General features: G+C 40.4%; 2 long non-coding RNA genes across 4 annotated transcripts in view; one reads left to right on the plus strand and one right to left on the minus strand.

Annotated features, from left to right (window-relative positions):
- The window catches only part of LOC106509797, a 110,431-nt gene continuing 84,093 nt past the window's right edge, over window positions 877-27,214 (minus strand). For 2 of the 3 annotated variants that reach the window (XR_001307672.2, XR_002342628.1), the window contains 5 exons: window positions 25,075-25,126; window positions 19,235-19,289; window positions 17,033-17,131; window positions 5,103-5,226; window positions 877-4,191 (listed from right to left, as the gene is read on the minus strand). This is a non-coding gene — a long non-coding RNA (uncharacterized LOC106509797). Of the gene's footprint in view, window positions 4,192-5,102; window positions 5,227-17,032; window positions 17,132-19,234; window positions 19,290-25,074; window positions 25,997-27,214 lie in introns of those variants that run through there. The other variant, XR_002342627.1, reaches the window with a different exon arrangement.
- Window positions 15,331-22,344, plus strand: LOC110259997. The gene is made up of 2 exons (XR_002342630.1): window positions 15,331-16,804; window positions 19,434-22,344. It is a non-coding gene; the product is annotated as an uncharacterized LOC110259997 (long non-coding RNA).

Here is a 27,214-nt window from a genome sequence, read left to right on the forward strand (position 1 = left end):
ATGCTTCCCAGTCCTGAACCTGGGCCGGCTGCACAAAGGGTGATTCTGTGTAGTCACAAGGCACCAAGCCTCAAAGGGCCTTGTGCTTAGTTTAGCGCTTTATCCTTGCCATCTTGAAATCCCCAATAATTGGTCAACATAGAGCCTCACATTTTCATTTTGCAGTGAGCCCCACAAATCATGGAGCCAGTCCTGCTCTCATAACAGCACAGCATTTACTGTCTGGGCCCTAGTCCCAAAGCTGGTTACTTCCAAGTCCTGACCAACTAGCAGGCACAAAGAAATATGGACATTTTACGGACAAAGTGAGAAATCTGATGAGATGGAATATTTTTTTTTCTTATTGGGGGCACAGTTTGACCAAGGATTTGCTTACTATTCTTTTTCTTTTTTTTTTTTTGCTCTTTTTAGGGCCACACCTACAGCAAATGGAAGTTCCCAGGCTAGGGGTTGAATTGGAGCTGCAGCTGCCAGCCTACACCACCGCAATGCCAGATCCAAGCCACATACATCTGTGGCCTACACCACAGCTCATGACAATACCAAAACCTTAACCCACTGAGCAAGGCCAGGGATCAAATCCAAATCCTCATGGATGCTAGTTGAGTTTGTAACACACTGAGCCACAAGAGGAACTCCTAACTTTCTATTTTTTTTTTTACCAGCATTATATCTTTTTTTAAAGTCATGTGGGAAGTTCCCATCATGGTTCAGTGGTTAACAAACCAGACTGGTATCCATGAAGATGAAGGTTCAATCCCTGGCCTTGATCGGTGGGTTAAGGATCTGGTGTTACCATGAGCTGTGGCATAGGTCATAGCCGTGGCTCGGATCCCGCGTTACTATGGCTGTGGTGTAGGCAGGCTGCTGCAGCTCCGATTTGACCCCTAGCCTGGGAACTTCCATATGCTGGAGGTGCAGCCCTAAAAAGACTAAAGAAATAAATAAAGTCATGTGGGCTCTGGTTCTGCCTGGTGCAGGTTGAGAGACAGGATCACAATCACCAGGCCAACAAGAGGGAAAATACCCAATCAACTCAACCCAATTCAATATGCATTAATCTCCCTGGGCAATTGTTTTAGAAAAGGCCTAAGGGGTTCCTTGAATTGGAGAAAAACAGTACTGAACTGGTTGGCTACTAGGCCAAGGTGAGTGTTTCGTGATGAGGGAAGTATCTGAGAATTTGGTCTGGAGATGCTGAGGAATAGATCCTTCCTGGGGCTTTAGATCCTATTTCATTCAGATCCTCACCTCTGCAAACTTTCTGCAATGTCCTCCCAAAAAAGCATACTGCTTCTGTAGCACAGAAGGTCCTTATAAAGATATTACATTTCAATAAATAATATAATTAAGAGTAATCTCTTCCATATCCCAAATTCAGCACTAAAATTAAACAAGCCCGCACATATTCCAGAGATAATAACCGAAGGGGAGGGGGCTAAGGAAGCATATGAAAACAATATCAAGACATGCAAAACTGCTATTAGCTCGGGATAGATAAAAGAATTTCTAAATTATAGCTTTTGGTAATGTTTTAAGTTGAGAGTCTAGTAATCTGGGTGCAAATTGTACTTGGGGGCATTTGTTCTTTGTAAAAGGAAATAGATTAAGGGGGAAAAAATAGAGTTGCTAAACCCACCACCAGAAAACACATCTTCAGAGGAGGGTTCCAGACCTTTGAAAGGATGTATAAACCCAATCACCAGAGGGCTTCAAATTGAGGACGCTGCGTCGAGGCCTGCCTGGCGATTTCAGAGCTGGACATGAACCTAGAAATCACTCACTTTATAAAAACTTGTTTTTCTGGTGGGAGAGGCCATTGGTGGGAGGACACATCTCCCGCTAAGTCCTCAGTGCACAATAGCAGGTAAGGGGAGCGAGGAGGTCGGTGTGGTCAGCGCCATCTTGGCTCCCTGTCCCCAAGTGGCCACCGTCTGACCCATCCATCCACAGATGGCCCAGAGAAGATGAGACTTGCCCAAGGTCACCCAGCCCAATAGAAGCGGGTCTGGGACTCCCATTCAGGCCCCCAGGCTCACCCCAGTCCTTCCTGATGGGAAGGGGGTGGGAGAATACCCATGCACCCCATACCAGCAAGCAAGTACCCATCTTGGCCTCAGCCTGGACACCCTGAGGCCATACTGCAGCGAGGCCCAGGCTGACCCATCCCTGCTCTGCAGATCAAGAGGGAGGATGTTCCAGGAATCCAGGTCTACAGACTGATAAAGACAGGCCTGAGAAATTACACCTGCCCTGTTCACTGGGTTACTGCAGTCAGGAGCCCAGAGCTCTCTGAACTGGCCTTTCCCCGTAATCACTTCCATCCCCCAAAGCCCCAGCCCCACCTCACTCCCACGTTTATATACACACATTCAATGCATTTGGGACAGGCTGTGGCCACGCTGGCAAGACCAAGAATGTTGACAGGATAATTCAGAGGGAAAAGGGAGGGCATGTAACCATGCGAGAGGGACAGGGGATGGAATCGGCTAGAAATTTCCAGACCAGCTATTTACATGGTCTCAAGTCTCAGGTTCAAGTCCAAGTCCCTTTGCTAGGCAGGAGGCAGTAAAATGTTTCACTGGAAGAGGAAAACTAAAAGCAAACTCCTCCTCCCTAGAAATGATAAAGCTGGTGTTCATTAGCAGTTAAAAAGCCAGTGCTTTTTTATATTCCACTACCTCTTTTCTTCTTCTGGATGAACTTAACAGACAGATTCCTCCTTCCAGTTGTGTTTCCTATGAAAACAATGTAATTGACTTCAGGGAAATGTTATTTCCAAATTAGGTTACTTTCTCGTTTGTATTTTCATTTCTTGCTTTGTTCTGGTCAGAAATCCTGTGAGTTATGTATTTTAATTTATAATTAAATAACCAAGGAATAATAGAACATTATTAACATGCTGGTCATAAAAAATGAGTACTTTAAAAGAAATACATAGGGACAAAGCAGAGGGAAGAAAACAGAGAAATACAAGTTAATTTAAAGTTGAAATTTGGTTCTTAATTTGCCATTATTACACTCTCAACTCAGTTTCATAATTGCCTAGTTATGTGCTATGCGGTATGGGAAAACCAGTAAATTAATAGACATGAAAGAACGTCACAAATGTTAAAATGTAGGGGGGGGGATCACATTATAATTATTTAACAGAAGCATTAGATAATGTCAGTGTCCTCAAAACAGTTTGAAGTACCCCTAGCAGGCAGCCATCTGATTCAGCTTTCTTGTAACATGAGCGTCTTTTCTGTAGCACCACTGATAAGACCCATCAGGCACTATCTAAAGCATCTCAGATACTCAAGCATCTCAAGATAGTCAGAGTGATGTGACACATTAAATAAGCCCAAGACCTCATCCTAGAGAACCCATTAGAAACTCGAACATGGCTTTCATGGCCATCACCCTACCTCTTCTGCTACAGATTCAACATAGTCGGTTGTATCGGCAGGGTTCTCCAGAGAAACAGAACCAGAAGGCGAATACACACACAGACACACAATAGAAAGAGAGATTGAGAGAAGGAAGTGATTCATGCAGTTGTGGGACTGGCAAGGCTGCAGTCTGTAAGGCAGGTTGGAAAATCAGGTAAGAGTCGATGTTGCCGTCTTGAGGAGAATTTCTTCTTCAGGAAACCTCAGTCCTTGTGCTTAAGGCCTTCAACTGATTGGATAAGACCCACCCATACCATGGGGGGCAATTTGCTTTACTCGGAATATTTTGAGTTAAATTTTAACCACCTTTAAAAACTACCTTCAAGCAACATCTAGACTAGTGTTTGACCAAATAACTGGACACCATCATCCAGCCAAGGTGATGCATAAAATTAACCATCACCTCCTTTCACCCTTTAGTTTCTTCGATATGTCAATGAGCATTGAGGCCAATGCTAGGGACAAGGCTGTCATTTCCTGGGTTTATGTTTCTCTGGGAAGATTTAGTGTCACACCAGCTGCTGGCCTGATTGTTGAATCTAGGAGAGATCACTGGGTGTGCCTGCCTGAGTCCATCCAGGGCTCGTTCTGCAGAACCACGTGCCTGCAGAGTCTGGGCTTCTCCCAGCTTGCGGTGAGCTTGCTGGGCAGGCTCAGTCCTCCCCCAGGCAGAGGCTATGGTTCTGGAAGATATACTCAGTGCTTGGAGTGGGGGTGCAGGATTCGCATGTCTGTTTAACCGCAACTCAAGTTCATTCTGAAAAAAAAAAAAAAAAAGCCGACATTCAGATTTCTATCTACCTGGCTTCTTTTTGTATTTCTCAGATGAATCAGGAATCTGAGAAGACAAGGACTGATTCATGGTCACCTCTAAGTCCTCATCAGCCTCTCTGCTGGGAATGTGCTCTGGTTGGTCCATGAGCATCTTCAAATGGGCCCGAAGAATAGAACCAAGCTGCCCCCCGTGGAGCAATAGTGCAGAATAAGTGAGGCTGCCCCTCCTTTAATCAGCCTTTGCAGTTGCCCTGTGGGTGCTGTCTCTTCCCTGGTGACCTCAGCCACTGCTCAATCTTCCTCAGCCTCAGCCTCAGTCTCCTCGTTCACACAGTAGGGCTCATATTACCTACATCACAGAGATGCTATGGGGTTTAATAGATGAGGTAATGATTTAGAAGCATCCTTTGATATGCCCATTTAGTGGGTACTCAATACATAACTAATAACAATAGTCATTGTTGGCTAATAACAATAATAATAAAATTTTGGCAGCTTCTATCACATTCTTGGTTCATTCGGGATCTCTTGCAGACAAGTTCTCCTCCCATGATTTGTACAAGTTTAATGAACTCCTTGGCCCCAGAAGGAGAATTTAACACCTCATCGGTCTCGAAGCTGAATCATTTGGGTGTGTTACCTGTTGAAGAAATCCTCCCCAGGTTCAGTCACCTCTGCATCTTATCTCCCACCCTTTCCAGTTTTTAAAAATCATCATACCTTTATTGTCTGATTTAGGTCTGCCCTCTCTAAATTCTTTGGGGACAGTTTTCTACCAGCTGCAAATACCTGATAGTAATCTCTTCTAGGTTTATGGCGTCCCAAACTACCATAAGGAAGATCTTATCAAATTAAGGCTTCTTTCATTTACATATTCAGTAAACATTTACTGACCTGGTTACCAGACTCTGGGCCATGTGCAGGAGTAGCCAAAATGCAAGATCCTGTCCGTCTGAAGCTTCCAGGCCTGTGGGCAGCAGGAACACCGAAAGACAGGTACAATATGGCATGACCAATGCTGCAAGGGGACGCAAGGAGGGTCAGATGGTACAGACAAGGGCCATCTCGTCCCCCTCCAAGGTTCAGGACAGGCTTCCCAGAGGACAAGATGCCTAAGTTTAAAATATAGATGGAGAAGGGTTTAGCCAAGCAGAGAAAGCAAAGAAACTTGTTAACTTCAGAGGAAAGAATCCATCCAAAGGCAGGGCATGGGGAAGAGAAGAGATGGCAAAGGAGGGGAGGTGCGAGCTTATTAGGGTCAGAGCCCAGGGCACCCACAGGGCAGTGGACCCCGGGGGCCCATGTGAAGGGTATGAATGCCATGCATATACTGCTCTAGTAACCTACACACCAACTGAAGGATTCTACACTGGGAAATAACATGGTCCAAATTCACGTAGAAAGATTCCTACAGCTTTGCCTGGGAGGAGACAAAGCTTTCTTTTTAAGAAGCTTCCTCCAGTGTCACAGCCAAAGGCAAAGAAATTCAGAAGAAAGCCCCAGGGAGAAGACTTCTTTGTTTGAGGGCTAGATTTTCAAGATGGTAGAACTGGAAGAAGAGACTACAGTGCTCTCTCAGTAAAACAAGCAAAGAGAGTCATAGACTTAAGGGTTGCGTGGGACCCTGCCACGCCACCTGGACCAGTTCTCCGCATGGACGCAGCCGTGGTTGTCCGGCTGGCATAATGGTGCCAGGACAGCAGTGAAGTGACAGGCGTGTTCTGGTCCCTGAGTCCTGGGTGGAAGTCCAGGATGTTGGCTCGCACGGCTCCCGGAGACCCCTGTCCACTGCAGGGCTGTGCCATGATGACATGGCAAGTGGAAAGACAACACAAAGAACAACTAGCTTCTCCCTTCAGATCTCCCCGGAAGGAACAACTGCCTTCAGGTTCTTGACCCACAGTGGTGTCCACGGTGATCCTCACATGGAGAGTTTTTCTTTGATTCTGCCTTTTGAAGAATAATAGCCAAATGAGGTCCTCTGTCTCCTGCGCTCTGGGGAGGTTTATTTGAAGAAGAGACGTGTTGGCTGAGACTGCTTTTATTTTCTTATGGATTTCTAAAGTGCATCAGGTCTTTGCAAGTGCCCTTGCTAATTCTAGAATGTCAGGAAAGACAAAAATACTAATTTGCAGAGGAATGAGCCTTGAGCCATTTTCTGGCCCTCGCCGATTAGTTTACTAGGGCAAGTCGAAAGAGATGAGATCTGGTTAAGCAAAGAGCATGGGAAGCATTCTTGGAGGAAAGGAGGACGGGAAAAAAAGACCAAAACCACAAAAAGGGATGAGGATGTTCTCAAGACAAAAGAAGATGAGACCATAGGTAGGTGCTTCGTTTCACTCTTTAATAATAATGACAACTAATATTTATATAGTTGTTATCCCGCACCTATCACATGCTTTAGCTCATGGGCTCCTCACAGCAACCCAAAGAGATACTATCACTGTCCCCATTGTACAGGTGAGAAAACTAAGGCAGAAAGAGCTTGAGAAATTCATTCAGCATCACACAACAAAAAATTAAACCCAGGGAATTTGACTTTTAATCTGACACTAGGAAATGCTGCAGAGCGCACTGAGCTGTATTTTTTCTTGTCAATTTTATTCACGGCGGGTGTAAACAGGCTTTTATGTGTGTGTGTCTTTTTAGGGCCGCACCTGCGGCATATGGAGGTTCCCAGGCTAGGGGTCCAATCTGAGCTGTAGCTGCCGGCCTACACCAGAGCAACAACAACGCTGGATCCAAGCTGCATCTGTGACCTACACCACAGCTCATGCAATGGCGGATCCTTCAGCCACTGAGTGAGGCCAGGGATCGAACCTGAGTCCTCATGGATGCTAGTCAGGTTCATTAACCACTGAGCCATGATAGGAACTCCATAAAGAGGCTTTTAAGATCATTTGTTCTGAGTTGCAAACACATGGCTTGGCCTTCATTCACACCTGGGGGAATTTTGCTTTTAGTTTCTTGGTTGTGCTTCCTTGTAGCTCATATTATTTTCAAAAGTATAATTGGAAAATATAAAGTAATTATGAACTGGCTTCTAGATTAAACAATCGTTTAACTTGGGCAAACGCAGATCAAATTAAAGTTGAATCTCTTTCTTATGAAAATTTTACTTATTTTATCGATGAGAATTTGCTTTTGTTCTCGCTGAACTCCAGGACTTAGAAGTAGACATATTTATTTGGTTTGGCCCAGATCTAGTATGTGTTGCTTGGTCTATTCTTTTTAGTTTATTGTACCTCTTAATCTTCTACACATGCAACCAGGGACCTCAGTGATGAGGGCATTGGAAAAACCTAAACAAACAATAAATTCTGGCTACACGATTCCCTATAAATGGAGTGCTTAATAAAATAATGCTTGGAAACATGATGTTAGAATGATCACATCTTTATGAGGTCACCAAATTACAAATTTCCAACGCTTGCCATAACTGATGATTTTTTTTTCTTATTGCCTGAAATATTTGTGATCAGTATTTTGCACATGATGAAATAAAATAGTTCCTTCTTTTGAGAAGCAAATGTGATTCAGTATGAGATGGCTCCAATAAACTTGGAAGCCATGATGATTCACTCCTAATTCTGAAGCTTCAGGTAAAAGCCCCCTTTCCTTGGTTGCCCCATTAGAGCTCAGAAAACTAAGTGCTCTCTTTCCTTGGCACTGACTGAACACACTCATAGAAAGCTTCCCTGAACTTTCACCTGGCACAGGCCCTGCGGCACTCAAGTGGCACCGTGATTCTGCCCTCTGTGGTAACTGGTACCCAGAACAGCAGGACACTGACATTCCAAATTGCCAATAGTCTCCAATGGCATAGAGCTTTGCTTGAACTTAATTTTCCTGCTCCTGGCTCTTTTCTTTACCTTGTATATTCCAAACAATGTAGCCAATCCCTAAGTGTTTATTAAGTACCTGCTCTGCTCTAAGGACTGAGGAAAGATAGTAAGTTAGAAAGACATAGCCACTGTCCTCACAGAGCTGATGGCCTAGAAGGGAAGACAGAGTAACAATAAAGCATGAAAGGTAGAAGCTCAGGATGCGATAGAAATGCATAAAGAGAATGTAAATGTCAGCATAAATACTAAAATATTGAAGTGGTGGAATTTGGGTTGATTCAAATCAAATACCAAATTTGAAGTTCTTTCCAAGTTTAATTTAGTGGGCAAAACTATTTTTGTAAAGGGATTTTAAAAACAAAATATATATTTTAGTCTATTCGAATACCTAAATTTAAAAATTTTTTTTCTTTTTTAATATTATCAAAAACAAATTTTCATATTTATTCTGTTGTGAAGCACTATTTTTCAGATAACCTAAAAAAGACCCCATTTAACCCAACAAAGCCCTTCCTTTGATTACGTCACCATGGGCTGCCTTAGACAAACCACTTATGAATTTAAAAGATCTTAGCCAACACTTACATCCATATTGCCTCTGTATGAAATCTTTTTTTTTTTTTTTTTTTTTTTTTTTTGCTTTTTAGGGCCGCACCCAAGGCACGTGGAGGTTCCCAGGCTAGGGGTCCAATCGGAGCTACAGCTGGCAGCCACAGCCACAGCAATGTGGGATCCCAATCGCGTCTGCACCTACACCACAGCTCACAAAAACGCCAGATCCTTAACCCATGGAGCAAGGCTAGGGACCGAACCACAACCTCATGGTTCCTAGTCGGATTCGTTTCCACTGCACCACGACGGGAACTTCTTCTCTCCATGAAATCTTATCTCCCTCATTCTTCCTCCTCTCAACTTCATCAGCAGAAGCCAAAGAATATAAACTAGAGTTACATGAAAGTTTAGGCTAGTCCATGAATGGATCCTCAGATTCTCTCTCCAGAAGTTCTGGTGTCAACAAAACACATAGAGATTACATTTATTTATATAAGAGAAATCGAGATCATCAATTATAACAAGAAAGAAGGCCTTAGTTATGTCCAAAGACCAAGATGATTTAGGAGGAAGCTGGTCAACCTGAAGCAGCATCCAGCACCTTTACAAAGGCTCTGCTTGCTGTTGGTACCTACTGGGATTTTTTTTCCAATTTGAACCCAGGTTTGGGTTCATACTTTTCTGTAGTGCTAAAGGTAAATAAAGAATAGGAGTTCCCATCGTAGCGCAGTGGTTAATGAATCTGACTAGGAGCCATGAGGTTACGGGTTTGATCCATGGCCTTGCTCAGTGGGTTAAGGATCTGGCGTTGTTGTGAGCTGTGGTGTAGGTTGCAGACGCGGCTCGGACCCTGTGTTGCTGTGGCTCTGGCATAAGCCAGCGGCTACAGCTCCGATTGGACCCCTAGCCTGGGAACCTCCATATGCCACAGGTGTGGCCTTAGAAAAGACCAAAAAAAAAAAAAAAAAAAAAAAAAAAAAAAAAAAAGAATAATTTCTTCAGGTGCTAAATACGTTTTCCTAATAATAAAAGCAATAACACAAGTTTGTTCAAAGAACTTAGCATAGTCCAAAAAAATGTTTATTGAAGAAAACAAAACCTCACATATAGGCAGAGATGTGCCTACTTTCACCAGTGCCAACTGAGAGATGCCTACTTTCACCTTTAAGTCCCTGTAGAGTTGGTTTTACACTGCTTGGTATATCCTGCTCTTTGCACTTAACATTATGTTGGGAGCATGCCATTACTGTATATATATGTATATTTCTTTTCATGACTTTATTGTAGTCTGTTGAATGGATATACTACTTATTTAACGATTCTCTTATTTATGTGTTTAGATGGCTACTATTACTTTCCTAATGTTTTACATTATACATACATCTAAAGCACTCTAATAATTAATAATAAAGATCAAATTAAAATGTGAATACACGTAACATGTTTCTGCAGATTATGAATCACAACTTATCCTTGCCTTCCCACCTTCATGGTGCTTTTTTATATCCCACTCAACTTAAAAACATCTACATTTGCTGGTGTATCAACTCTCTTTATCAATTTTCATATTTATTTGTTTTAATACCCTTCTTTATTTCACAAAGTCTTTAATGGAACTTGGAAGTTTTTGCCTTTTAAAACAATATATATTAGTTATTTTGCTGGATAACAAATTATCCCAAAACTTAGCCTAAGACAACAGATACTTACAATCTCATAGACATTCTGTGTGTCAGATACCTAGGGACACCTTAGCTGGGCAATTCTGATTCAGTCTCCCATGAAATTCTAGTCAAGCTCTCAACCCATAGTCAATTTACAGTCATCTCAAGACCTTACAGGCTGTAAAATCCACTTGTAAGCTTATTCACAGGGTTGTGGGTAGACCACAGTTCCTAACTGGCTGGTGGCGGGAGGTCTCTGTTCCTTACCTTATGGGCCTCTCCATAGAGCTGCAACAATATGGCAGCTGCTTCCCCTAGAGTGAGAGATGCGAAAGAGACAGAGAGAGGAGGCCACAAACAGAAGCTAGAGTCTTTGGTAACTTGGACCATCATTTTTACCATATTCCATTGGTCGCACAGACTAACCTTGGTGCAGTGTGGGAGAGAATGACTCAAAGGTGTGAATACCAAATGAAGGCGGTCATTTGGATTTTATATTGAAACCACAAAATCTTGCTGAATTGCTTAAGTGTTGGAATGATGTCTGAACAGATAACTCATCCCTGCACAGGTGCATGGGCCAGTTCATCATCTCTCCAAGTTCTCCCATGTCTCTGCACTCTGCTCTGATGATGAAATAGCCCTTGCCTTTCTACCAGGATTCCAGGTGCCTCTCTTATGAACATCATACTGATTACAGGGCATATTCATTGAGCTTTTACTATGAAGCAGGCATTTAGCTAGATATTGAGATGCACTAACTCATTGGATGCTTACAGTACCCTCTGTGGTAGTTTTTACTATGATGCCTATTTTGTAAATAAGAGAACAAAAGAAAATTACTCTCAACAGGTTCACAGCTCATAAGTGGATTTAAACCCAGGCATTCTGAATCCGAGCCCATGAGAGTTATCACTTAAAATACTGCCTCCCATGAAATATTATGGTAGAGTAAGAGCAGATAAGGGAAAAAATTGGCTCCTTTTCTAATGAAATGTATCCTATAGAGACCTTACTGATATGCTGAAGAATCTCCAATATCAGATTTTCTTAGGGTGTCAGAAAAATGTAACAAGGAACATGTGTATAGGAAAAACATGACGGTTTCATCTCAGAGGCAGTAAAAACAATGCAATTGCACTTGAAGTTTTTGTTTAATTGAAATATAGTTGATTTACAATGTTGTGTTAGTTTCAAGTGTACAGCAAGGTGAATATATATATATGTTCAGATTTTCAGATTCTTTTCCATTATAGGTTATTATGAGATATTGAATATAGTTCCTTGTGCTGTAGTAAGTCCTTGTTGTTTATCTCTTCTATATACAGTAGTGTGTACCTGTTAATCCCGAACTCCTAATCACACTTGAGTTTTGAACTTAATTTTGTTACAAGTTCCCTGTGTTTCTCACCTGAAGCTAACAATACTTAATTCAGCTAGTTAATAGCATTACAAGCATTTGATTCACTTCAAGTCATTATTTAAGAGTGAGGAATGATATTTAGGGGGCTCCCAATATATGGGAGGCTCTAGAACAAAAGATATCAAGTTCAAAAACACACCATCTCTGCCCACAGGAATCCACAGCCTAGTGGTTCCAGTACCCATAATTACAGTGCATATGATTACTATCCAACATGTTAGGTCCTAAAACAGAGGAATAACACTCTACAAGTGACTGACTCAATTTATGCTGCATAAAATATAGGTAACTTCTGAACTGAGCCATGCAAGATACCCATCACTAGACATACAAGATATCCATCCCTGAGCATAATTTTTTGCTACCAGAGTGCAAATCGTTTAGGGGGACATGGTGGAAAGTAGCCCTGGAAAGGCCAGTTGGCAGGAGATTATGAAGGCCTTTGCCTAACTCCATAGTTAGGCTTGAGGATAACAGGGAGACTTAAAGATTTTTAAGCAGGAGAGTATCAAGGTTATTATTTGATAACAATAACTCTGGTGAAGCAAGGAGGCTGTATGACAGAAGGGGGAGAAACCAGCCTAAAGGCTATTTAAGCAGTTCAGTGCAGCAATACCAGGGGTCTGAACTACTTACCTTACGAAACAAGATGAAAAAAATCAAGGTACAGAGGAATAAAGCACCTTGCCCAATGCTGCACAGCTGGTAATTAGAGGAGCCAGATTCAAACCTAGATAGTAGGACAGTAATGTCCCCTGCACATGTCACTGCTCTGCCAGGCTGGCTGGTGATCTTGGCAAGTGAGAAGGGAGAAAGCAAAGACAGCTAGAACCTTGAGCTTGAACTACAGAGCCGAGGCAGACTGTGTTCCCAGGAAACCCCTCACGGGCCATGGAGAAGAAGCAGGTCAGGTGAGGAATCGATGAATTCACAGAAATCAATGAGGCCTGTGAGAATCAGGGACTATCACCAGAGAGCCGTTGAAAAGTGCCCGGACTAGGCTTCAGGAGAGGTGTGGGTGGGAGAAAACCAACCCAGACATGGACTCTCCTGCTAAACAGACATCATTCCACCCAAGACCCACATCCTGAAGACGCAGAACCCGAGGTCCTAAGAGGGAGCGCAAAGGAGAGAGCTCTAGAGCCAGACTCGCATTCAAGTTCTAAGCTTACATGTATGGTCTGGGAGAAGTGTCTTCACTTTTCCACCCAGAGTTTTCATCCATGGAGACTAATACTCCATTCGCCATGCTGTTATAAGGACTAAAATCAATGGGCATCCAAAGCACCTAGTCCCTTCCTTCCCAAAAAGTAAGGGCTCAATAAACAGTCATCATTATTATTATTGACACCTTGTAAGGATTTGTCGAAGATGAAGCTAGGAAACAGTCTGGGCAGCCAGCTCAATTACTCTCTTGGCAGTTTTTTCCATAAAATTCTCTTACTTATATGGAATTGTCACTAATAGTTCAAAGCAAGAAAAGAAGCTCCTTTTGAGGAACATGAATTAGCCTTAAAAAAAAAAAAAATCAGTTCCCAATTTGCCAAAAGAATCACCTAGAGAAGTGACAGAAATTCTATATAGGTATGTGATAACATATAAAATATTGATTGAAAACAAAGCACGTGCTAGATTTCCTAGAGTCTTATGTGACTGAGGCAAATTCATGGTGTGGCTCACTGCCTCTAAAGCAGAATCAGAGCAGAGCAAATGTGGAAAGCAGGCTCTCAGCTATGGTCACCTTGCTAGATTTTCCATTGCGACAATACCTGTGTCCACAAGGGGCACACCTCCAGGGAAGGATATTCTTTCAGGACTCACAGAAAATTTTGAGATAAATGCCAACAGAAAATCCTTGAACTTGCGAATATAAAGTAGAAGCTTCAAAGACTGAAAGCTGTGTAAGCATTTATTTATTTGTCATTCCCACCTCCTTCAGACACACTTTATTTTGGGATTCAATGTAGTGACCAACAACATAGTTATTTAGGCAAAAATCTTAGGTTTGAAAAATTACAGTAGAATAGAATTTCTGGCACAAGGTCTCTAATGCACACACACAAACACACTCTCCACATACACAAAGTTCAAAACATAAATCAATATTCCGAAGAAGAAAAAAAGGACATTGGAAATACATGAAATGTATTGTTTAATCTGATGGCCTCTAAGATAATACGGTCAGTAAGGATCTAAGTATAAGCAATGTGGAAAAAGTAAAAGAAAAAATAAACGCACAAAGAGAAAGCAATGCCAATCTCATCCTTTAGAAATAAGGAGAAATATTTTGAGGCAAAAATCTTTTTTTCCTTCCCCACTAACGATTCTTGGCCTTTTCAGTTCTCTTCTCAGAACATGGCTGCACAGCATCAGATTCTGCTGGTTCTCACTCCTTCCACACCCCCGCCCCCATCCACGCTTATCTGAATATATAAGCCTGCCCTTTGCTCAGATTTATGGGTCGAGCCAGAGCTGTGTGTATTTACAGTGTTCTGACCTGAAGACCCCAGGCTGAAGGCAAAGAGGAGGAAACCAGGCCCATTCCATAAACAGAGACAGATATGAGGGGGAGGGAGAAGGCCTTGCTAGCACTTAACATTTTTAACTATTTGGCCAAGCTTAAGAATCAGTGATTAGATTAGAGCCAAAGAAAAAGGAGTGACCTGGGCGCAGGCTTGCAGGGAGTATACTGTGGATGTTTGCTCTAGTCTGGTTATGTGGCGTGGCAGGTCCTGGCAGGGGGATGGGAGTGGGGTTAAATTTAATGTGGAAGATCCAGAAGAAACATAGATAAGTCAGATACAGAGGGAGCTATAAATGCTTTGGAAAGGCAGAGGGTCCATAAAGACGAGGATATAAACAACATTTAATAAGTTGGAAAATTTCTCCAGCCACAAATGGAACTCCTTGTGTGAAGCAAGACTTCCTACATGTTTTAAAGTGTGATGGGTTATAGAAGTAAAATCTCCCGCTCCATGCTTAAATGAGAACACATTGCCATAGATTACCAAAACCTAATCAATTTTGAGTTGAAATATTTTTCTCTGGGCCCGGTGGCCACTTGAAAGCAATTCTATTTTCAAACAGGGCTGGTTGGTATAGGGACCACCCCTGGGCAGAGCACGGGTATATGCACCAGTTCAGTTGGGAAATGAAGAGTGGCTGAATCTCAAGCTGGGCTCGGCACCCCAAAACTGAACCGCTCTTCCCCAGGGCCACGTCTTTACACATGGGCAAAATGAAAAAGCACAACTTCTGTGGGGCCTATTCTCCAATAATCTACTTGCTGGAAAGAAAACTTGAGTCATGTGGAAAAACTGACCTACTAACAGACTAAATTAGCAATAATCCAGCATCATGAGTAAAGGCTACAATATCCACTGGAGACCTCAAAGTCAAAGCAACTGGGACAACACAGTAAGTGAATCATCCACAAATCAAGTCATATTGCAACAGAGCAAAGGGTTGTGATGTAAGTGATTGAACCCATGATTAGAGAATTTGTGAAATACCATGGAATTGTTCCTTTTTGCCCCTTTTAATATCAAGCCATCAAGTTCCCATGATGTTCCCTGTTAAAGCATCTGCTAGAAGGATGAGACTGTTTGCAGGGAATTTTTTGCTTTCTAAGGTATGTTCTGAGTTTAGGAAGAGTATTGTTCTCACTGCCCATTCTCAGTGGGTTAATGTGACTTGGATTGAATTCTCGCTAATAATTGCAAGAGAAAACGCGTGTGCTAAGCACGGTGTGTGGCACTTCTTAAATGTTAACGTGTTTATTAGTATTATAAACAAAGTCATTAGTCGGAAACCAACAGTAAAATTGACTCTACAAGGAAACTTTTCAAAAAACGTGTAATATAAAAATGCACTGAAATGCATTTTCCACTTATGCTTGGCATTTTCTGTTCAGAATTAAACATAAAATTCAAAGCAGTGGAGCTAAAGAAGACATTTGAATTATTTCATTGGTGCAAACTGACTAGAGAGCAGTGAAAACTTGAGCAAAAAGTGATGGATGGACAACAGCCACCCTAACCAGGTTGCATTTCTAAAGTCAAATGAGATACACGATATTCTAGAAAACTAACTTTTTGTTGCTGTCATTTTTGAACTTTTCTTTCCTCTAAAATAACACAACGTCTGCTTTGTCAATAATGCATGCTCAAAACAGATGCAAGTGCACGAGGAGCAGTTAGGAGGAATTTGGGGACTATTATATCGCAGCAAAAATGCTTTCCTGTGTCATTGCTGTTGAGATCCACTTGCTGGTGAAATAATATTTTCCTCTAATATGGTGTAGATTGCAGCAACAGTTCAGATGTAACCATTTAGGAGCAAAGGCCTAGCTCCGTATGCCAGAAAAAAAAAAAAAAAAAAAAAAAAAACACGCACCACAAAGAGCATTGAGATGAATGGCCCTATTTTATGAGCCATAAAAGTTTTATTCATCTTGACACTGAAACAGGTTTAGGCAGTGAGTTGACACGCCTTAAATAAATAAGTGGAATTAATTCCCCAGCCCTTGAAACAATAGCAGCATGCATGTAGCATGGAGAAATGCCCCATTGTTTCCTGTGGCTGCCTGATATTGATATTATTTGTGTTTTTCTGTGCTGCTGCCTCAGGGGCCTGGTTGATCCACTTCAGATTCATCCCCTGTTTTATTAGAGGTTGAAAAAGGTTCAAGACCTGTTTGTACCACAGCTCCCACCGACAGCTAAGGAACCAGTTTGGCGTCTGGTTTGTCTGTTGTTTTACTGCTGACCTTCAAATCAACTTTAACCCCTGACCTCTGGAGGCATCTATCATGACAAGAGGCTGTTTAACACAAATGGTGCCCATTTATAGGGGAAGAGACTCAGAAGATTTCCTTTTTATGAAGAATTTAGTTTTTCACCCCTCTTTTCTCAGGCACCACAGGTGAAATCCCTCTTAGCAGCTGGCTTATGAAATAATGGGAAGGGGGGCCTTAATGAGCAGAAAGCATCCTCAGCTGGAGATAAATATATGCAAATGAGATGCACAAACAAAGGAGCCTGGACAGAGAAATATCTGCAATTCTAGCAAAATGCTGCCTGCAGCTCGAAGATGAACAGCTTTGATAAAATGGTAACAAAAAGCACCTTTTTATTCTCCAGCGTGTTTTACATTGCAATAGGCCATTGTCACTGCAACCCAGTGGAGCATGCAGGGGTTTTCTGCACTGTTTCAGAAAACTGTTTAAACATTTGTTTTAAGGCATTCATGAAATATAATCAATGGACTGCTTCTGTGTTGTTGTTGTGATGTTTTTTTTCCCCCCCGAGTATGTTTTAGATGTGACTATAGTTCTTTTACCTGTTGGTCTTTTCGTAGTTGAATATTGCTGTCTCACCAGGCTGTTTCACGTTTTGGTGACTGTTTCTTCCACTGGCCAGAGGATTTTTTTCTTTTCTGCTAAATTTCAATGAAACGAGACTTCAGATTAATAACTAGTAAGAAGCAGCTTTGGGGAAGGGTTTGAACCATCACAGAGCAGCACCCAAACAACTAGTTTTAATGATGGCAATCAAGTGTGCAGAGCTAATTCAGAGACAGGCATGTAACATGCTGATTTTAATAAGCTTTAAAAAGGCAATCTCTAACTTTTAAAAGTCTCTTTTTAATTTAATCGTTCTTGGTGTGTATGATGCCAAAACAAACAAAACCATTCAAATATGTTTTCAATATGTATCCGCAGTGTTATTTGATGGCCTTTGAATTAGCATTGTGTTGGGAAAATATTTATTTGATGAGCTTTAAAAATGGAAAAGCTAACATCATTAACCTCTGGGTGAGGGGGGAGAGAAAATATGTTTTTCTCTAAGGGAATTAAGCCCCCAGCCCCAAACGCTTACCAGAAGACAGGCTGGACCCAGGACAGGGAAACTGCTGCATTTGAGCGTATGTATGATGTTTAGGTTATAATCCAAGCAGTTAAGGTGAGAGATGAAACACTAGACACTTCACATGTGTCAAAATACCATCGCTCTAAAAGCTCAGCAATATTTGGTTCTTTCATTTATAATCCAGTCCTAGCATTCTGAGGCAGAGATGTACGAGGTTCTTTACGTTTCCTTTGCCTAAATTATTTCATCTTGGTAGCTTGGATCGGAGCGGAGACATTTCTTCTGAGTACTGTGCAGCTTTCACATTTTATGTGCATTTCATCAGGCAAATGTCAAATTTGCTAATAACAAGAAAATCTCCTCATTTTTAATCATGCCACTCCTGTTGCATGGGTTGGGGAGGGGGCGGGCGAGAGAAGAGGGGCAGAGGAGGGAATATAAATGCATTGAGCTGTCTGACCAAAGAGCAGAAGGAGAAAAGGCTTCTTGGGGGTTTAAAAATGACACGTGCTCGGTTAGCTCCAGGTCTGCACCCGTGCATCATGAAATTCAGAATTTCAGGAGTTAATAGAAACTTGGTTCTATTAGGGATGCTTTTGCAAGCCCAGGTTTGAAGCAGCATAATTATGTTCAACTGCTGTTGTTTGGAAAGGGCAAACAGCATCTTAGGCACAGAACAATGAAATTACAGCTGAGATTTAGGTTAGCAAAAGCCGTCTTCTCTAGGCTTTTATGATTCATTATTTCCCATTAAATACAGTATTAGAAATGTACACTAGATAGCTCATGGTTGCTGCTCTCGGAGCACATTATCTATATTACACAGGTCTGGGGAGCAGAATTAGAAAACTTTGGGGGAATGAGCAATATGTGTTTGCTGATAGAAGTACCATATGGCTCATCTTCTTCAATTGCTTTCATTGCGACTCTGATGCTGGAGAAATTAAAGTTTTATTTGATGTGGCACAGCTTAATGAACTGTCTTCTGTTAGGAAAATTGAATATGTTTCCTGTTATTTGAGCACAGAGCCTCCATGGTTTGGCTGATGAGGGATGCATTATGTATTGTTTATTTAGCATTTTGAAAACAAAAGCAAGATATTGAAGGTAAAATTGATTACTGCTGGATTGCATTATATAATCAAGTTTTCTCCCTTTAAATTTCCCTTTACAATCCTTTGGTAATGTTTTAATAGGAGAGGTTTCCAGGTTTTGTCTTTCAAAAGTACGCAGAGCTAGGATTTTCGTTGAGACACCTTTATTTGTAAACAAGCCGCGCAAAACTCTAAACCTAGTATTCAGTTTGACGAATGATATTTGGGAGGGATGAAAATAATTCAATTTGTGTGACTGTAATGGCAAAACTTCCAGGGAGCCCCCAGTTGGCTCTGAGAGAATCTAACATTTGCTAGCTGAAAGAGGGATTTCATTTTCTTTTGTTTGAAATAGACCACTTAGGAACATGGTGGGGAGGAGGGCTTATGAGAAAGATGAAATTTTTGATATTAGGAAATATAAACCTCACAGTATCAAATTTTAGATTTTTGAGTTGTCAGTGAATGAAAAGCTGGACTCAACCTATGCGTTTTTTTTTTAAGTATATATTCCATGAACTTAATTTTCTACTGAATAAATATGGTTAAAGAAAACATATAACCAAAAATATACTTACATGATGAGAAAACTGGGATGTCATCCATGAAACTGATCTCCATTCCCTAAAGAATCTGCAAAGAGACACATGTAGCATTTGGTTTAATTTCCCTGTTTTTGTTCTGGATCTGATCACGTTTTCGAAATATAAAATCTGAATGACCTCTGAAAAAACTAAACGTGAAATCATCTAATCACTTGTTTCCTTCCTTTTTCAGCGAGAAATATTCCTCATGTGGGCGGAGGACTCAGGCACACGGGACCTGCAACAAGCAACGAGGCTAAAAAATAGTTAAAATGAATCAACATTTATCTGGAATCTACAGTCTTGACCTAAAAAAAAAAAATCATTTATCTTCCGTGTCCTGTGATGTTTTGAGGATTCTGGCAAATATGGCAGTTAAACAAACTTCTCTCATAATCTAAATACTGTCTGTTCAAGAGAGGCTTCCAATGTTTATAGCCCATAAGTAAAGAAAAAAAAAAAAAAAAAAACTGGTATTTCACCAAGAACAGTGCTCTTGAAAATGTCTCTGAACAAAGTGTTCAAGCAAAACTTTGACCGCAGATATTTTCAATTCCTCATTCTTCCTCTGATTTTTTTTTTCAATGAGGTATTCTGATAGTCTCTCCTTTCACTCCTTTTTCTTGAAAGTAATGAATGCATTTCCAAAAAATTAACGCCTGACTAGTGACCTGGTCATACAAACTTCCTTGAGAAACAGTTGAGAAGAAAACATCACATTTTTATGAACCCCGTCTCCTGCCAGGGGCCCCGGAGGAGGAACACCATTATGCATTGTTATCAGCGTGGTGTAATTTGACTGTTGACAAAGTATCCGTGGCAGTGAGAATGAGCGCAGTTAGAAGTGTGGCGGATTGTAATCAAGAAGATGCTTAGCTGTGCAACACTGCATCTTGAGCAGATTTGAATCAACATTGCCTTAAGGGGACACACACACATACCAAAAGGAACAAAAAAAAAAAAAATCCATTAATTTTTAGAGGGAAAATTAGAGTGGCACTTGATGAAGTGAAATTTGACATGCGTTAATTGCTCTGCAGCTCCCCTAATTAGAGATTTTCAAATTCTTTTACTGCTGTCACCATGATGGCACAGTGTCTTGCTGGACAAATAGTGAAATGGCAAAATTCGTTTGATTGGGAAGTTTTACGCAGCAAGATTGGATGGTATCTTCCGAGTCTACTTTCAAAAGATGGACAGCTGGAGAGCAAAGAGGCGTTAGCAGCTTTACCTCCAGCGCAGAGAAAAAACAGGCTTATTAAAATAGTTGCATTATGAGACTTAATGTAAAGGAAGCAGGTGCTGATGGGATTTTCTTAAACAGATGGAAATGTTCCTTTGGTACTCAGGCTCTGTTTCCAATGAAATATTTCAGGTGGAAAAAAAAAAAAAAAAAGCCAGCGAGATGCTACATTATATACGCATTCTCCTATTTCTACCTACATTCTTCAGAAAGTGGGGAGAGGCAGATTTTGAAAGGCTGTGTCATGTTTTTCCCAAGTCTGAAGTCGCAGGCAAACAGTACTTTTGATCTCCTTCTTAATCTTAATTATACTGCCGCGTGGCCTCCAGCATGGCACCAAATATGATACCATCATAATTTTGGTTTCCCTTTTCAACCCCTCTTGTCTAGCCCTTGAACCTCTCTTAATTCATTAACATACTGAATTTTTTCAATTTTCCATTTTCTTGCAATAACAATATTAATGCCGGGTGAAAGCTTGATTGGACCTAAATTACTTGTTACCTGCTGGCATTTATTTATATGGCATTGAATTATAAAGCTTTGCTATTGTCATGCCTTGGGCGAATTGTTTATGACACCAGTAATAGGAGTAATTGTTATTGTTGAAATTACCTGTCAGCTACCCATAGCAGTGGCCCTTGTCCCACTGACAAATAGTGACAAGGGAGAGGTATCCTCCATGCGTCCCCCTGATGGCTTCTCCTCTGATAATAAGAAGTGCAGGGCCTCTGATAATTTGCCTGTCACTGTTGAGTGCAGCTCAGAGAGAGTTGGCCAAATTGTTGTCATTCACTTTGACAAAGACAGCAAAATGCCCCCGTGCAGAAGGAGGATTATCAAAATAAATGAAATCGCTTACACCCCCTTTGTTTGTTTGGCCCAAGAATTGCCTGGCTTTGTATGAGGTTGTGAAATTAGGGTCCAGTTCTTCTGGGTGTAGCGCTATTCATGCTAAAATGAGGATCCCAGGCAAAGAGTAGGCATTTTATGACTCACTGTTTTGCTGTTCACATTGGTTATTAAAAAATTATAGTCTGATATAAAGAGAGTCAATAAAAGTGTAACAAGAAGTCTACACATGTGCTTGAACGCCTTAGTTGAAAGCACATGTAAAATTCGCACCTTTTGCTCTCCTGCCTTCTTTTTATTCCTCTTTTTTCCTTTTTGGACCCTTGCAGGCATTCGAATTCAATAGGAGAACCGAAAAATGCCCAAAGTTCCCAGTTGCCATCAAGTTTTCTTTAAAAGTGGAAATCTGCATCTCTGACTCTTAAAGCCTTAAAAGATTACACAGGCAAATTTAGGATTATTATTTCAAATGGCTGTTTCCTCGCCATAAATTATCTTTTATTTATAGAATATCTTCATGTGTAAAGAGAGAAATGAAACGTAGTTCCAGGTATGAAGCATCAATTATCACAGGCTAACAGAGGAAGCAAAATGACTCTGTTATTGCCAGAGCTCAAATATAAATATTTGCATTTTAAAACCCCTTGGTTGCAGCCTGTGAACCTGTCATAGAGGAGAGAAGGGGACGGGGGAGTGGGGGATGGTGTCCGGGCGGCTCCACATCTGAAAGAAATGGACTTTAAAGTAATCAAACCTCGGCTCTTGTAAAAACTAAAATCATTTTCACCATTTCACAAAAGGCATCATTTCACGCTAGGCAAATTCTTATTTTTAAGGGGCCCCTGAGGTTACAGCTCATAGGTCTTCTTGGCAAATACTTGCCGTTATAAGAAGTTGCAAAGAAAAGGAAAAAAAAAATAACTAAGATAAATGTAAAATATTGGCTCCTTACAGGATAGTAATCAGCTCTTTATTGGTCTCTACCAGACAAGGAATGACCAAGCCGGGTGTTAAGTGCCAACAACACCGCCCTGAGCCCTTCCCTCCTAACACTGGCCATTATCTGATTAAAGAACCTCCAAAGAAGTCACTATTGCATAATTTTATGGGTCTTAACAGCGCAGGTTGGCTGGCAGGAAAACTACCTAGGAGGGTTGATAAAGCAGCAGTGAAACATGATTTTTATTTACTCCACTTACACCTCGCTCTCTGAGAGGGTCTCTGAGTGCCCCAGACGTTGGTGGCCGCCGAAGACACCTAAAATTGCTTCAGATACGAATTCTGTGAGGTGGGGGAGGCCAAAAGGGGCGGGGGGAGACGGGGAAAATAAAATTATGTCTATCCCTTCAAGCTTCTCGTGGGCTGCATAGTTTGAAGTAATCAACAACCCCGTTGTGGGCATCTAGAGCTTGCCTTTGGTTTTTTTATATCTCAAGCAGGTAAGTTTGTAGCAGTGCCACAAACCATACGTGCAGTCATGTGACGATGGGAAGAAAAGGAGGTTTTCATTCCTGCTACTAAGGAGTCTTCTTCTAAAGGCACCCACTGGCTGGTTAACCGGGTTGAATGTCCCTGATTAACAAGTGGAAGGCAGCGACTAATTAAGAGGTTATCTGTAGTCATAAAAACGCTCCAACCTGTCTCGGAATGTGATCCCTTGAACAGATAATTTTTAAGAATGTAGCATGTCCTCGCTTTCTCCGTCGAGACACACGTTAGTGATTCCAGGAGGGCAAATAAACATACGTTTTTAAATGAAGATATTTAAAATGTTCCCCATCTTTCAGCGTGTGGCTGTACCCTGGTCTCTTTTATGTTCTTCCTATAAAACCTAAATTAAGCCTCTTAGGAGTGGTTTTGCTGTAGGTTTCGGCTCAAAACACAATACATTTTAAATGGTTCCAGTACTTGAAGGCACTTGAACATGTAATCACTAAATGTGCATTCTCTCCCTTCCTCTTCCAAGAGCAGCTCTTCTAAGAGGATGAGGCTTCTTTAAAATTTAGCTTCATTTGAAATGGAAACTTTGAACAAATAGCAATTGCTCCTGTAGCTTTATTGATGAAGTGAGTAGCAGCAAATTTCTCTCTCTCTCTCTCTCCTCTCTCTCCCCCCCTGCCCCCGCCCCATAACATTTTGAAACACCCATCAGTGTCAAAGGGAACTGCACACATCTCCTTTGCTGCTCTAAATAAGGCTCAGCAATGTTAAGAAAAATGTCAGAAAAAGCTCAGTGGATTAAAGTAACATTTCTGCACCATGTCACCGAGAATGGCAGGGCAGGCTGGTCTGCATAATTCTGAAAGATATTTTGTGTAAAATGCTTCCTCTATAAATGGAATGAAATTTTATTTGGAAAGATGTAAGGGTGTATTTGATCACATACAACATTCAGTAGTTTTTTTCTAAATCTTGTTATTCCTTAATATGCCTTTGGTGTGTGTTTGTAAAATTAGAACCAAAATGCAGTCTTCTCTTTGTAGAATGTTTTCTCTACCCGTGTGCAGCGTTAAGATACATTGCAGGCTCTTCAGTGCTTTTTTTTTTTTTTTTTTTTTTTTTTTCTTTCTAAAATTCCTAGGATGTTCATTCATTGAAAGCAGTAACTGGGCTCTTACACATGCAAATTCACTGAACTAATCAGTCTTTTTTCCCCTTGAATAAAATTGGTGTATAACTTTGGAGATTTTAAACATAGTTCATTCCGTGATACATATTTTTTTAAAAATAAAGCATTTAAATTTCATTCATATATTGAAAATAGATCACTGGTTTGAGGTTTTTTAGTTTTTTTGTATTCTGTTTTTCTAAAGAATATTCAATTATTGCAAAAGAGTACAATAGTAGTAAAACCTCCCACAGTATCATAAGTATGTAATTAAAACTTAGTTGTTAAAAAAAGAAAATATCTTACAAATTCGATACTAGATATCAATAGACATGGCAAGATTAGTTTCCCAGAAACAAGGTAAATCTCAGCTAATTTTTAAATATAAACTTTTTCAAAACAGGTTAAAAATGAATTTAGACAAATTTGTCTCTTAACCTTTAAAGATTTCCTGCCCGTTTCTGTAAGTCCTTTATTACATTAATTTTTTATTTAAATTACACCATTAACTGGATATGAATTTATCAAGAATACACGTATTGATTTATAAAACAGTACCATTAATTATTATAATAGCTTGATGTAGCTGATATTACAAAGCCATTTAAAGGTTTTTAATATAACTTGGACGTACATAGATAGATAGACATTATGGACAAGCCTACAATTTAAACTGGCTACCAGCAGTTAATGAAATCCTTGATTTATATTCTAGTTTAGAGATTGATTATATTGTTGCTTTGTAAAACTATTTATATTATGCCATTTTTCAAAGGATGTCTCAATAAAAAGGCTAAATAAAATATTCAGTCAATTCCCAAAGCAGATTTTGTTTTCTATATTTTAAATGCTAGTGAAAATAATTGATTGTGTGTGTTCCAAGCTTTGTCATTTCCATTCCAGAGGTGGCTTTCCTGATGGGAGACTCCTTTGCAATGCACACTTTCACACACTCTTGATCCCTGCAGAAACAAACCCCTTCTCTTTATTTCATCAGCCGCACCAACCACCCCCTCCAACAACCAACCCATGTATATTTCACAAAACCCGCACATCAGGACACATAAGTCTTTTTGGCATCTTTTATGTTATGCATTTTTTTTCTTAAGGTTGTGGAAAACTGGGACTTACCCCAAAGCCGCAAAGCAGGCCATCACGAAGAGTATTTGGGTAAGAATGCAATCTGAAGAGAAAAAAAAAAAAAATGAGGAAGAATATAAGCAAATAAGAGTAACACTTTCAAATGACTTTTCAAATGGTAATTAACCAACGCAGAGATTGAAAGTTAAATTCTTTTCACATTGTACTTGGTTTGGGTCTCCTGGTCTCTTTATTTATATCACTTTTCCTTGCCTGGCAACATATGTTACCGATTTATTATAGTATTTTTACTGTTAGCAGACAAATCTAAAGGCTAGCTGAGCAGGCTAGCTTCATGTGATGACTTTAACAACAACTGCAGGGCATCCTTGAGGGTGAGCCAATAGGCTCTTTTGAAGCTATAATACTATTAACCATTTTGATGCCAAAATATCTCATAACTAAAGTTGCCTCTGTCTTTGTAGGCAGCTCTCCGGGTTTTACATATACAAAAGTTAAACGTAAATGATTTGTTTTGTAAATATTTCAATAGCCTTCCAAGCGCTTTCTTCCATGTGTCCTAAGTTCCCTAAAAGCCAGATGAAGGCTGTGGTTTCTTTATTTCCCCCTTTCTTTTACAAGACACTGAAATCTGGGCACACAATGATAAGTAAACAGCTCTCCAGCATCAAGTTAAGTTGTCATTTCACCCTCCCCCACGCCATTAATTTTTCTGCTATGCTATTAAAAGAAACAAACATCCTTTAGAGTTTCAATGAGCACATCTCTCTGACATCTGTCGGGCTCAGGAAAGTAAAGTTCAAGTGAGATTCTTTTTTGGCTAAGAATCTGAAATTCCTTTCCAAATTAGAGATGCCATACATTATGGCCATTTTAATGGATATGTAATACTCGCCAAAAGTTTATGCCTTGTCATATGCACACGTGAAAGTGTCTGTTTCAAAGCGGTCTTTGTTGACTAAAAGTATTCACTTTAAAGTTGCCCAATAACACACTTCCATTTTTGATCATCTGTAATTTACTTCAGTTCAAATTGTCTAGTCATTTTAACCGAAAATTTTTATAAACAATCTCTTTTCCACGTAAATGTCTCACGGGGAGTGCTCTTCCAATTCCAGGTACTTATTATAGAAATTCTCTTGCATATGCATGGCTTGAAATTTTTGAAATTAAAGCTTAAGTATTGGAAGCCAGCATTTCTTATCTACAAGGTCCAACTCAGCAACCAAAATTTAACGTAATCTTGATATGAGAATTCAGCCAATAAAACCAAGATGTTCATGGCAGCACTTAAAGATCTAATGGTGGGGGAAAAAGAAAAGGGGGAGGAATTTTGAAGTCCTGGATTGAGCTCTCTACCCCTGGGATCCAGAAGGCACTAAGACATAGTTTCTGTATAAACATATCTAATATAAGAGATTCTGTCTGCAAACTGTAGCAATGTCTCTGCTCTCCAACATGTTTAAGAATACAGATCACACCTAGTTTTAAGACACTTGCAAAACTGCAAAATTTGCCTTCAAAACAGGTGGTGAAATAAGCATCCATCAAGCCATTCATCTCATTCCTTTATTTTTATAAATGTTCTAAGATCCTCCTTACTTGTACTTCAATATAGCTTTCAAGATGTTTAGTATTAACTCTCATGAGCTCATCAGAATAAGAAGAAAAATGTATATTTACACAGACATAGTTTTACAGTTTCATCCTAGTCTAATTTAGGATCGTGTCTAAGTGGGCTTATTGTTTATATCTATCGTGAGATATTTACTGTATATTTTTCTTTGTCCCAAGGGGGCAACTTATGGTGATGGTGGGTAATTTGGGGTCTGAAGCAATTATGATCAAAAGGATTTCAGCTTCAGAGAATGAGGCCAGCGTTACAAAGGCACAAATACCCAGCAATTCCAAAAATGACCAGAGGCAGGGTAATGAAGCTGCAAGCAACTCACTTCTAGTCCTGTCATTCCATGAATAAGCCATCCTACAAACGTGCCTATTAGAACAAGTTCATTTTTAAATATCAATTTTCTTAGAAAACTGGAAACAATGCTGTGGGTGGCCCTAGAGTTTTCTTCTTCCAGAAAAAAATTTATATTCTTGAACCCAAAGTGAATCTCCAGCAGAGTTTTATCCGTGTCCTTGGAGCCAAGCCAGCTGCATACATGGG

The sequence above is a fragment of the Sus scrofa genome, chromosome 3, assembly GCF_000003025.6.
Source record: "Sus scrofa isolate TJ Tabasco breed Duroc chromosome 3, Sscrofa11.1, whole genome shotgun sequence".
NCBI classification, from domain to species: Eukaryota; Metazoa; Chordata; class Mammalia; order Artiodactyla; family Suidae; genus Sus; species Sus scrofa.